Below are 8,834 nucleotides of genomic sequence, written 5' to 3'. Positions count from 1 at the left end.
CCCTCTCTCACTGTGTCTCTGTCAAATGAATAAATAAAATCTTTAAAAAAAAATTATAATCCACGGAATGCATACTGAGAAATTAACTGACATTTGGAAATAACACGTGCAGTTCCATTCATAACTCTTTATAATAGGCTGCAAAAAGATAAAAACTAGTGTGCAGTCATATACGGTTTTGGCAATCCCTCTCTTAAAAAGTGTATTTTTAAATATGTCATAGGATTGGGGAGGAGAGGGGAGGGGCGGGGACAGTAACCAAACAGGCGAAAACCCTACTGGGGATCAAAAGTGGGTTATAAAACATTCAACTGTATACATTTTCTGCACTTTAATATTTATTCTTTTTGGCAGTCGGGCTCTAAGTTCCACGTGACGCGCCGCAGGGTTGCCACGGGGACCAGCAGAAACTTTTTTTAGAAAAGTATCGCTAGCGTTGCGCCAAGCGAGAGAGGCCAGTGCTCCGAGCCGCCCAGCGAAGGGGACGGACGGCCGCCACGGCGCAAACGGCTAGCGCGGGCCCGGGAGAGAGGCCGCTAGGGCGTCGCGCGGCCGGGAGGCGGCGGCCGAGCGCGGCGTCACGTGGCCGGGGAGGGGCCTGCGCGCAGCCCGCCCGCCCGCCGCTCAGCCGCCGCCGCGTCCCATTCATGAGGGCCGCCCGGCTCGGCTGTGGCCCAGGCGGCTCCCGAGGCAGCGGCGGCGGCGGGCGCCCGGGTCTCGCGCGCGTCCTCGGCCCACCCCGCCCCCTCAGCCTCCGGCGAGCCCGGGCCGGTCCTCACCGTCGCCGTCCAGCCGCCGCCTCTCCTCGGCCGCCCCCGGGCGCCGGCGCGGGTCGGGAGCGGAGTCGCCGCAGGTAAGCGGGCGCCGGGCCGGGTCCTCGCGCCTCGGCGCGGCCCGCCGTCGCGGCTCGGCCTCCGCGGCGGGCGTCGCGTTTCTGCGCTCGCGGGCGGCTGGGGTCTTCCAACTCGGCGCGGTCCTGCTCTGCCGGAGGCCGGGACCCCTGCGCCTCGCCGCCGCCGTCACGTAGACGGCGCCACGGCAGGACGGGCTCCTGCCGGGGTGGGCTGGGGTGTGTGTGTGTGGGGGGGGGGGTGAGCCGGGGCTGACGGCTGCGGGGTCAGCGTGAGGAGGGGGACGTGAAGACTGAAACATTCGGGTGCCCCCGCCGCAGCGCGCGGTGATGGTCACCTCAGAGCCCCCAGCTCGCGGGTTTCTGGCGTGGAGGCTGGAACGGAGGCCGAGGTGACGCTTGGCCGAGCGGCGCCCCGCGAGGAAAGCGCGGCCGGAGGCCGAGTCTCCATCCCGCCCCCTGCCCTGGGGGAGGGGGCGCCCGCGGCACGTGATCCGCTTTGAAGGCCGGGCTGGGAAGTTGCTGTTATTTCTCCCTGGCGGTTCGTTCGCCCCGTGTCTCCGCCTCCAGGTTGTAGACCCGGTCCTGAGTGTGAGTAGTTTTTCCCTTCTCAAACCCCTTTTCCCTCAGCCAATCTCAACTTGTATCGAACGTGTTAGGGTAACAGTTTTATAGTAAGGGCTTCTCTCTGAACTTTAAACCCGGCGGAACACATTAAGACTATTCTCATTGAGAATTTGGGATGACATTTTTAAGTCATACTTAAGAAAAACGACCAGAAAGATCACTCTTCCTTTCAGAAAGTGCTGGAAGTCTGAATATTTGAAAATGCTCTGAGGGATTATTTAAGCCTCTATACTAATCTTAAATGTACATTTCGGGATGATTTTTCCAAACCTGTTTATTTTAAACTGAAAAAGAGTCTCTGTCTTGTTGTCAGGCCAGGCCCTGTTGAAGATGTTAGCCCAGTAGAGATTGTCCGTAAGTGTTACTGTTTGTTAAAACCTGGCCTGGCTGGTTCATAATGCTTTGACAATACAAAGTCAGTTTTGAAATACATTTGAAACATTTACAAATTATTTAGTGGCCCATATGGTTTATATGTTGATGGTCTGATATTGATCTTAGTGGTTTAAGAAGGAAAAGAGTGGCAGGCTATGCTGAGGTGGGGAGCGTCAGAGCCCACAAGGTGCAAGGCAAGGATTCTGCCCGTCCCCTAGTGCAACATCCTCACTTTGCCTGAAGGGCAGTCAGCCTCGGGGCCATACCCGTCCAGAGTATAAAAAGCAAGCCCAAGGCCACCCATGAAAGAGCACTGGCCAGTGTGGGTGGCTGCTTCCTTCCAATTAAATGTACAGTTAATTGTGATCTGTCGGACTGAAGTATAAGTAAATGTTGATAGAGATGGCCGTAGAATGCTAGAAATGAAACGATAGGTTCTGTTTTAATATGTGATAGCACAGTTGAGAACCAACAGAGAAGCTTTATGTTTAAGAGGAACTGGAAATGGGAGCATTTGAAAACCATTTAACACTATAGTAAAGCTACTGTTAAGAAACAATTAATAGAGTCAGCTGGGCACTGTGTCCTTCATTGCTCCAAGAATGTAGCAATGAAGATACTCATCACCCTGTATTGTAATTTTTGGTTTATCTGGGGGACTATCGCCTGCACTAGACTGAAGGTCCTTGCAGGCCAGACTTTGGTAGCTGCCTGGTACCAAATGCAGAGCCAGCTTTTAGAAAAACCTCTATGGAGTTCTGTTGAATAAAGGTAGGAAGCAGCAGTCAGTGTGTGTGTGTGTCCTTACCAGTGACCTGAGAGCTGGTGGTACTTTCTGAATGAGTTCACTCAACTTTCCTGACTTGTGAGCTTTGGTTGAATAATCCTGATGGTGCCACCCATTAGAGGTGGTAAAAGGTTAAATTAAGCTCATGAGTATTATATTTTGCAATGTTTAGTTTAAATATTAATATTTAGTTTAAATATAGCTTGGTTCTCTGTGTCAACAGCTATTTCCTCTGGGTATGCTTTTTTTGTATACATTATTTCCTCATATAAAGCAGCACAGTAACACTTAGCTGGAAGCTTTGTCTTGTTGGGAGATAGATTCAGCTGCCTCCCTTACGTGCTTAGTAATGTAAGTCAGGAGGTTTTTCTTTTAAGTCTGACTTAAGTCCACCTGCCTTTAATTTAAATCCTTTCCTTTTGCTCTGACCCTAATAGCTGTCACTGTGTGTGTGTGTGTGTGTGTGTGTGCGCGCGTGCGCGCACGCGCACGCGCGCGCTTATTAACTTACCAGTCAATGGCTAGACAGTGGTTTGGGACATTTCTTTTGAAAGCCCATTTTTATCTGTTTTATTCCCTTCATTTATAAGTAAGACGTTATACTTCTGGCTGAGCCCCAGAGTCTTCTGAACTGTCATTTGCCTGCTTCATGATGAAATAACACAAGTTCGTAGGGAGAGCCTCCAGTTGGCAGAATCCTATATAGATTGTCCTATTAAAACTTTGAAGATAATTATTATAGGCTGGAGTAGTAAGCTTTATGGCTATATTAGAAGGTGTTCAAATAAGATTTCTTGGTGGCTTTGCTAGCAGTTAACTGCACTTTTTGGAATCCACCTCCCCTGATGTCAATTTGATTCTTTATTCTTTTTAGTAACACAGTGTTACTAACACTAAACACTTTACATGTGTACCCTCCTTTACTCTTGAAGACAAATGTGTGGGGTGCCTGGGTGGCTCAGTTGGTTAAGCGTCTGCTTTCAGCTCAGGTCATGATCCTGGGTCCTGGATGGAGCCTTGTGTGGGGCTCCCTGCTCAGAGGGGAGTTTGCTTCTCCGTTTCCCTCTGTCTCTCCCCCCCCGCTCGTTCTCTCTCTCTGTCCCTCTCGTCCTCTCTCTCTGTCTCTTTCTCAGATAAATAAAATCTTAAAAAAAAAAAAAAAGACAAATGTGTGAGAGAACCACACTCATCCCTGAGGTCCAGGTGAAGCAGCTAGGCATCTCTGAGAGTCGGTGGCAACCTGTGTGTGGTGGAGCCATTCCAGCTCTGTGCTCCTCAGTTGCTCCTGACTGATCACTGGAAGCTTGGCCCAGATGGTCTACCTCCGTTTTGAAATTCTGTGACTGGGTGATTCTGTTCTAAGTTTTCAGTCTATCAAGAAGGAAGGAGAAGAAAAAAAGAATCTGTTAGGAGATAAGCTGTGTGGCAATGCAAGATAAAGCCCTGAATGTGACTTTGAGGATTAGAAGGATGATAAGATACATAGTTTTTTTAATTAGATTCACTGACTACAATTTAGATTCTTTTTCCTCTAAAGCCCCTGAATACTAAATTTCTGTCATCCTATTTTTGTCAATTTAGATTGGTGTTAAAATTATTACTAAGAAAATGAGGAAGAAAGGAGCCAGAAATCATTGAACTTGTAAAGCGTAACACAATGGTTACAGCATCCGCTCCTTTTGCTACCTTCATTTTATCTCTATACAAAGAGGGTATAGCTGAAAGTCGAGGTGGTTTACGTGTTAGAAGAAGGGTCTTTTAAAATTGTTTGTTTTAGGTCAAATATATAAGTTGAGAGACTACATAAATGTGTTAGAAAAATGGAGGATTCATAGAAAGAGATCTTTTAAAAATCCACTTAGAATCTATGTAGCTATTTTTATAATCTTTGAATTTAGAACTTTATTATGTGGTGTTTATATTTATCTGTAGTGTCCTATATTTTCAACATGAACCATCCAAATTAGGCTTTTCTACTTCTTTGGAGGAGAAACACTGGCTCATAGAAAAGCCCACCTTGTGATGTTCAGGTAGCTGGAGGATTGCCTTTATCCAACTTGTCACATTTGAATAGAAAGTCTTTACCTCTGTAGTTACTGTAGCTAATTTTATGAATAGTAATTAGTTTCTTGCCTTTATTTCATTTCATATTCTTATTTACTTTTTGTGCCAATTCTCTTAATTTTATTGTTTAGTAATATGTGTATTTGTCTGAACTGCCTCAAATTAGTTTTTCAACCGGGCAAAGTATAAATAAAATTCAAACTGATTTATAAATTCTAAGTTGTTTTCAACTCCTGGCATCTTTTTTATCTTTCTTGTTCAGGAATCTCCAGTGATCCATTCTCACCTATTTTAGCAAATATATTTTTCCCATCTCAGTTCTTTCATTTCAGTTTTCTCCCTACCATCTCCACCTGCCCCAAACATTTAATTATTTTCTGCAGTACTCACTTTCCTTGATGAATTTCAGCTGTAGGAGGTGTTGATCTTGTGTTACTTTGTGTTTGCTCTTAAATCACCTGTGGCTTTTCTCTAGCTGTTAATCTGCATTAGAGTAAATAATTGTTGTCTCTTTAATTTTCAGACACTCTGTTGTGGCCTGCAGGCTAGTGCTAGTTTGCCTCCTTGCTGTAAACGTGGAACTAAGGAGAGGAGGAGGGGAGAGATGGATTGTTGAATGGAAATGATAAAAAGCTTGCCTGAAAGGTTTGTCAGACTGGTAGAGAAAGTAGGATTTGAGGAGAGGAGGAAGGAACCTTTAAACACGAACACCTAAGGATAGGATCGCAACAGATTTTAAAAGTAACTATGAGGGAGAAAGAGACAAAGGGACAGACCTTCATAGGTTGATGTGCAGAAAGCTCAAATAGAGTGACCTGGAGTGGCTATACAGACCTGTTACTCACAATGTAGTGGAAATTTTTTGAAGGTTTGGTGTGCTGTCTCCCATTGTTTTGATTTTTAACTTTTGGGGTCACTCGTGAATTTAGTTGAAATTATAAGTTAACATTATAGGGGACGTGGATTTGAAAAGTTTAAGAAACATTAAAGACATAGTATTTCAAAGAGAAGGGGTACCAGTATCTAGGTTTAAAAATTATTTGATTTTGATGCTCATAACTAATTATTAGATGAAGAGGAGAAGCTGAGCATGAGGAAAGCATCCTTCATTGATTTTACTCGGAGGAAAAAAAGATAGGCATATGGTACCAAGTAACTTTAGTGACTGAATTTCTGCTTTTACCTATTTCTGAAATACAGTGTAAGGGATAATTGATTTAAACATCTTTTTTTGTTTAAAACGTCTGTTTTTAGATTTTTAGTAAGATGTTTTCTTTTTTATAGAAAGAATCATAAACAAAAAATTCATTGGTTAATCTGGAATTGAAATTTACCTAAAAGCCTTTTTTGTGCTTCTGAATAAACAGTGGAATTGTACAATTCCATGATGGTTCTGATCTATTCAGTGCATTATGATGTGACCTGTATTGCTCCTGGCAAGATAGATGTGTCCAGCTGTACTAGAGACTTGGTGTTTACTGATTCTAAAGAGAGGTGTCCAGAATGTGGATAGGTTTTATCAGGTATTTGGGCATAAGCTATTAAATTTAGCCTTTTGAAGCACTTGGGTGGCTCAGTTGGTTGATTTTAGCACAGGTCTAGATTTTAGGGTTGTGAGTTCAAGCCCCACATTGGCTTCATTGTGGGCATAGAGCCTACTTAAAAAACATAAAACAAAAGATAAATATAAAAGAATCTCAGCAAAATCATCAGATAGTTGGTATGAATTATGAACTCTGAATTGGAGCTCTTTGAATTGTGCTATGATATTTTCCCCAACAGTTGTCTCTAAGTTTATGATCTTTGTAAAGTGATGTGCCTTTTTTCTGGACCAACGTAAGTCAGATAGTGTTTGGGTTTACTGAAGAACCATAGGGAATATACTTTTTGTTTCCTTCAGGATGTTAAGTGTAATTATTTTTTTCTTTGTAAAATATTGCAAAGTGCCCACGTTTTATATCTTTTTAAATTACTTTAATCTCAACATTTTTTGGATGAGTAATACTTATCTATTTGACATTATAATTATAGACATAGCATCTTTACATACGAACTATACAAGAACAGGATTTATTTAGAGAAGTATCTAAATACTTTCTAAATAGAAAGCTGTCTATTTTTTTTTAAAGATTTTATTTATTTATTTATTGATAGAATGAGCGGTGTGGAGGGAGAGGAGAAGGAAGAGGGAGAGAGAGAATCTCTCAAGCAGCCTACATGCTGAACTCAAAGCCCGACTCTCTGGCTGGATCTCATCAGGACCCTGAGATTGTGACCTGAGCCAAAACCAAGAGTCGGATGCTTAATCGACTGTGCCACCCAGGTGCCCTGGAAGCTATTTTATAATTTATTTATTTATTTATTTATTAAGATTTTATTTATTTATTTGACAGAGAGAGGGACGAGGAGAGAGGGAACACAAGCAGGGGGAGTGGGAGAGGGAGAAGCAGGCTTCCCGCTGAGCAGGGAGCCCGATGTGGGGCTCAATCCCAGGACCCTGGGATCACGACCTGAGCCGAAGGCAGACGCTTAACGACTGAGCCACCCAGGCGCCCGCTATTTTATAATTTAAAATATGTATTAAGCAAATGTTTTGTAAGAAAGGAGTAATCTTTTGTTGTAGAGTTTTCTGACTGGTTCAATGAATTCAAAATATCTTGCCTAAGTAGCAGTATTTGGAAAGTAAACATTTGGAATTTTGCTGTCTTTAATATACACTGTCCACTGAGACTCAGTCTGTAAAATGGTGCTGATGCCTATTTTTTTAGAAACACTGTTTCTAGGAGTTTAATGTTTGTAAAAGATTATGGTTATTACAGTTACACGATTGAACACCTTTGGGTGAGGCATTTTGCTTTACATAAATTATTAAAAGGCACAACAATTCTGCACAGTAAAGATAGTAGCCTGCATTTTTTAGGTGAAGACAATGAAGCTGAAAGAGATTGCCAAAGGCATGCAACTGTGTGTTGACATTGACGTCATTCCATTGCCCTTGCTCCCATGTCACCGCACTGCGCAAGGACTATAAGAATTCTCGTGAATCTGATTGACGTGCCTAAACCAATTTGGGGGTTTTGTTTTTACTTTATTAGGTAGAACTGGAGAACTTACTCTTAAGGTCACCATCTATAAACTGCTAATAGAAGGGTAGTACCTGCTGTGTAGGAGCCTTGGGTTTCTCTAAATCATTTATGTATGCAAAACCAACCAGGTTGAGAAAGACCAGCCAAGAAAACTGTGGAAGTGACCTGGTTCCACCACACCTACCTGGGGCTTGCTCCAGAGTGAGTTGTACGATATGAAGCTGGTGCTCCTCAGCCTGCCTTCTGTAATATGAGCATATCCCTGGGCTGAGGTCGGTTCCGGTGTTTAAAACATGGCCCCTAAACTCTAGCCAAATTTTGGTCTCGGACTCAGCTTGAGAGGAAGGCAGTTCTTTTTAGTGTTGGGAGGAAGAAATGGGCTCAGTTGGACTTTTTGAGACATAGTATGTCAGTATCCAACATGATGTCTTCTTGAAGGATTTTCCCTTGTAATTTTGATTATTCCTTATATGAGAAGTATACTCCATAACCCCTGGGTTATGTGGGACTGGATTGTACGTAGGAGCCCTGAGTTACAACATTTAAGAGTTGGACAGAACTTATAGCCTCTTACTCCATGTAGGAGCCCTTGTCCCATCACATTGTGGGTAGCCTGCTGAAACCTCTAATTTGTTGAGTATCTGAGTTTGTGTTTTTGAACAGATTTGTTTTTTTACTAATTGGCTCTTCACTGTATCATTTGACTCACTTGGTAACTACATCTGCAGATAGAATTCTCTCTGATGGAATTTTAATGGTGTCTTACTGTAATTGAATAAATATGTGATTTGGTATTTATGAACTCTTCAATACAGAATAACTTCTCATTAAACAGAAATACATTGATAGATCTTTAGGAATTCCCAAATTCATGATTACGTGTTTGGCATATAGTTACTCAGTTGTCTCCTCTGTAATGTGGAGATAACAATACCTACTGATAGTCCGATTCTGAGGATTGGATGAAGTTGTGTATTAAACCAGAGCCACAAGCCACCTAGAGGTCCAGAGGCAGAGTGGCAGGGTAGGATTTCTTTTTTTTTTT

At 43.1% G+C, this 8,834-nt stretch overlaps 1 protein-coding gene across 3 annotated transcripts in view; it reads left to right on the top strand.

Annotated features, from left to right (window-relative positions):
* The first annotated feature begins 720 nt into the window (after window positions 1-720).
* The window catches only part of LPIN2 (lipin 2), an 83,856-nt gene continuing 75,742 nt past the window's right edge, over window positions 721-8,834 (top strand). The window contains exon 1 of one of the 3 annotated variants that reach the window (XM_081801553.1): window positions 721-853. The gene's annotated coding sequence lies outside the window, so the exon portion shown is untranslated. Of the gene's footprint in view, window positions 854-1,076; window positions 1,442-6,860; window positions 7,027-8,834 lie in introns of those variants that run through there. The other 2 variants (XM_081801554.1, XM_081801555.1) reach the window with 2 other exon arrangements.

Source organism: Leptonychotes weddellii, chromosome 13 (assembly GCF_054177405.1).
Source record: "Leptonychotes weddellii isolate Sample4059 chromosome 13, ASM5417740v2, whole genome shotgun sequence".
In the NCBI taxonomy this organism is placed as follows: Eukaryota; Metazoa; Chordata; class Mammalia; order Carnivora; family Phocidae; genus Leptonychotes; species Leptonychotes weddellii.
The sequence above is the reverse complement of the archived record's forward strand: the minus strand, read 5'-3'. Positions and strand labels throughout refer to the sequence as shown.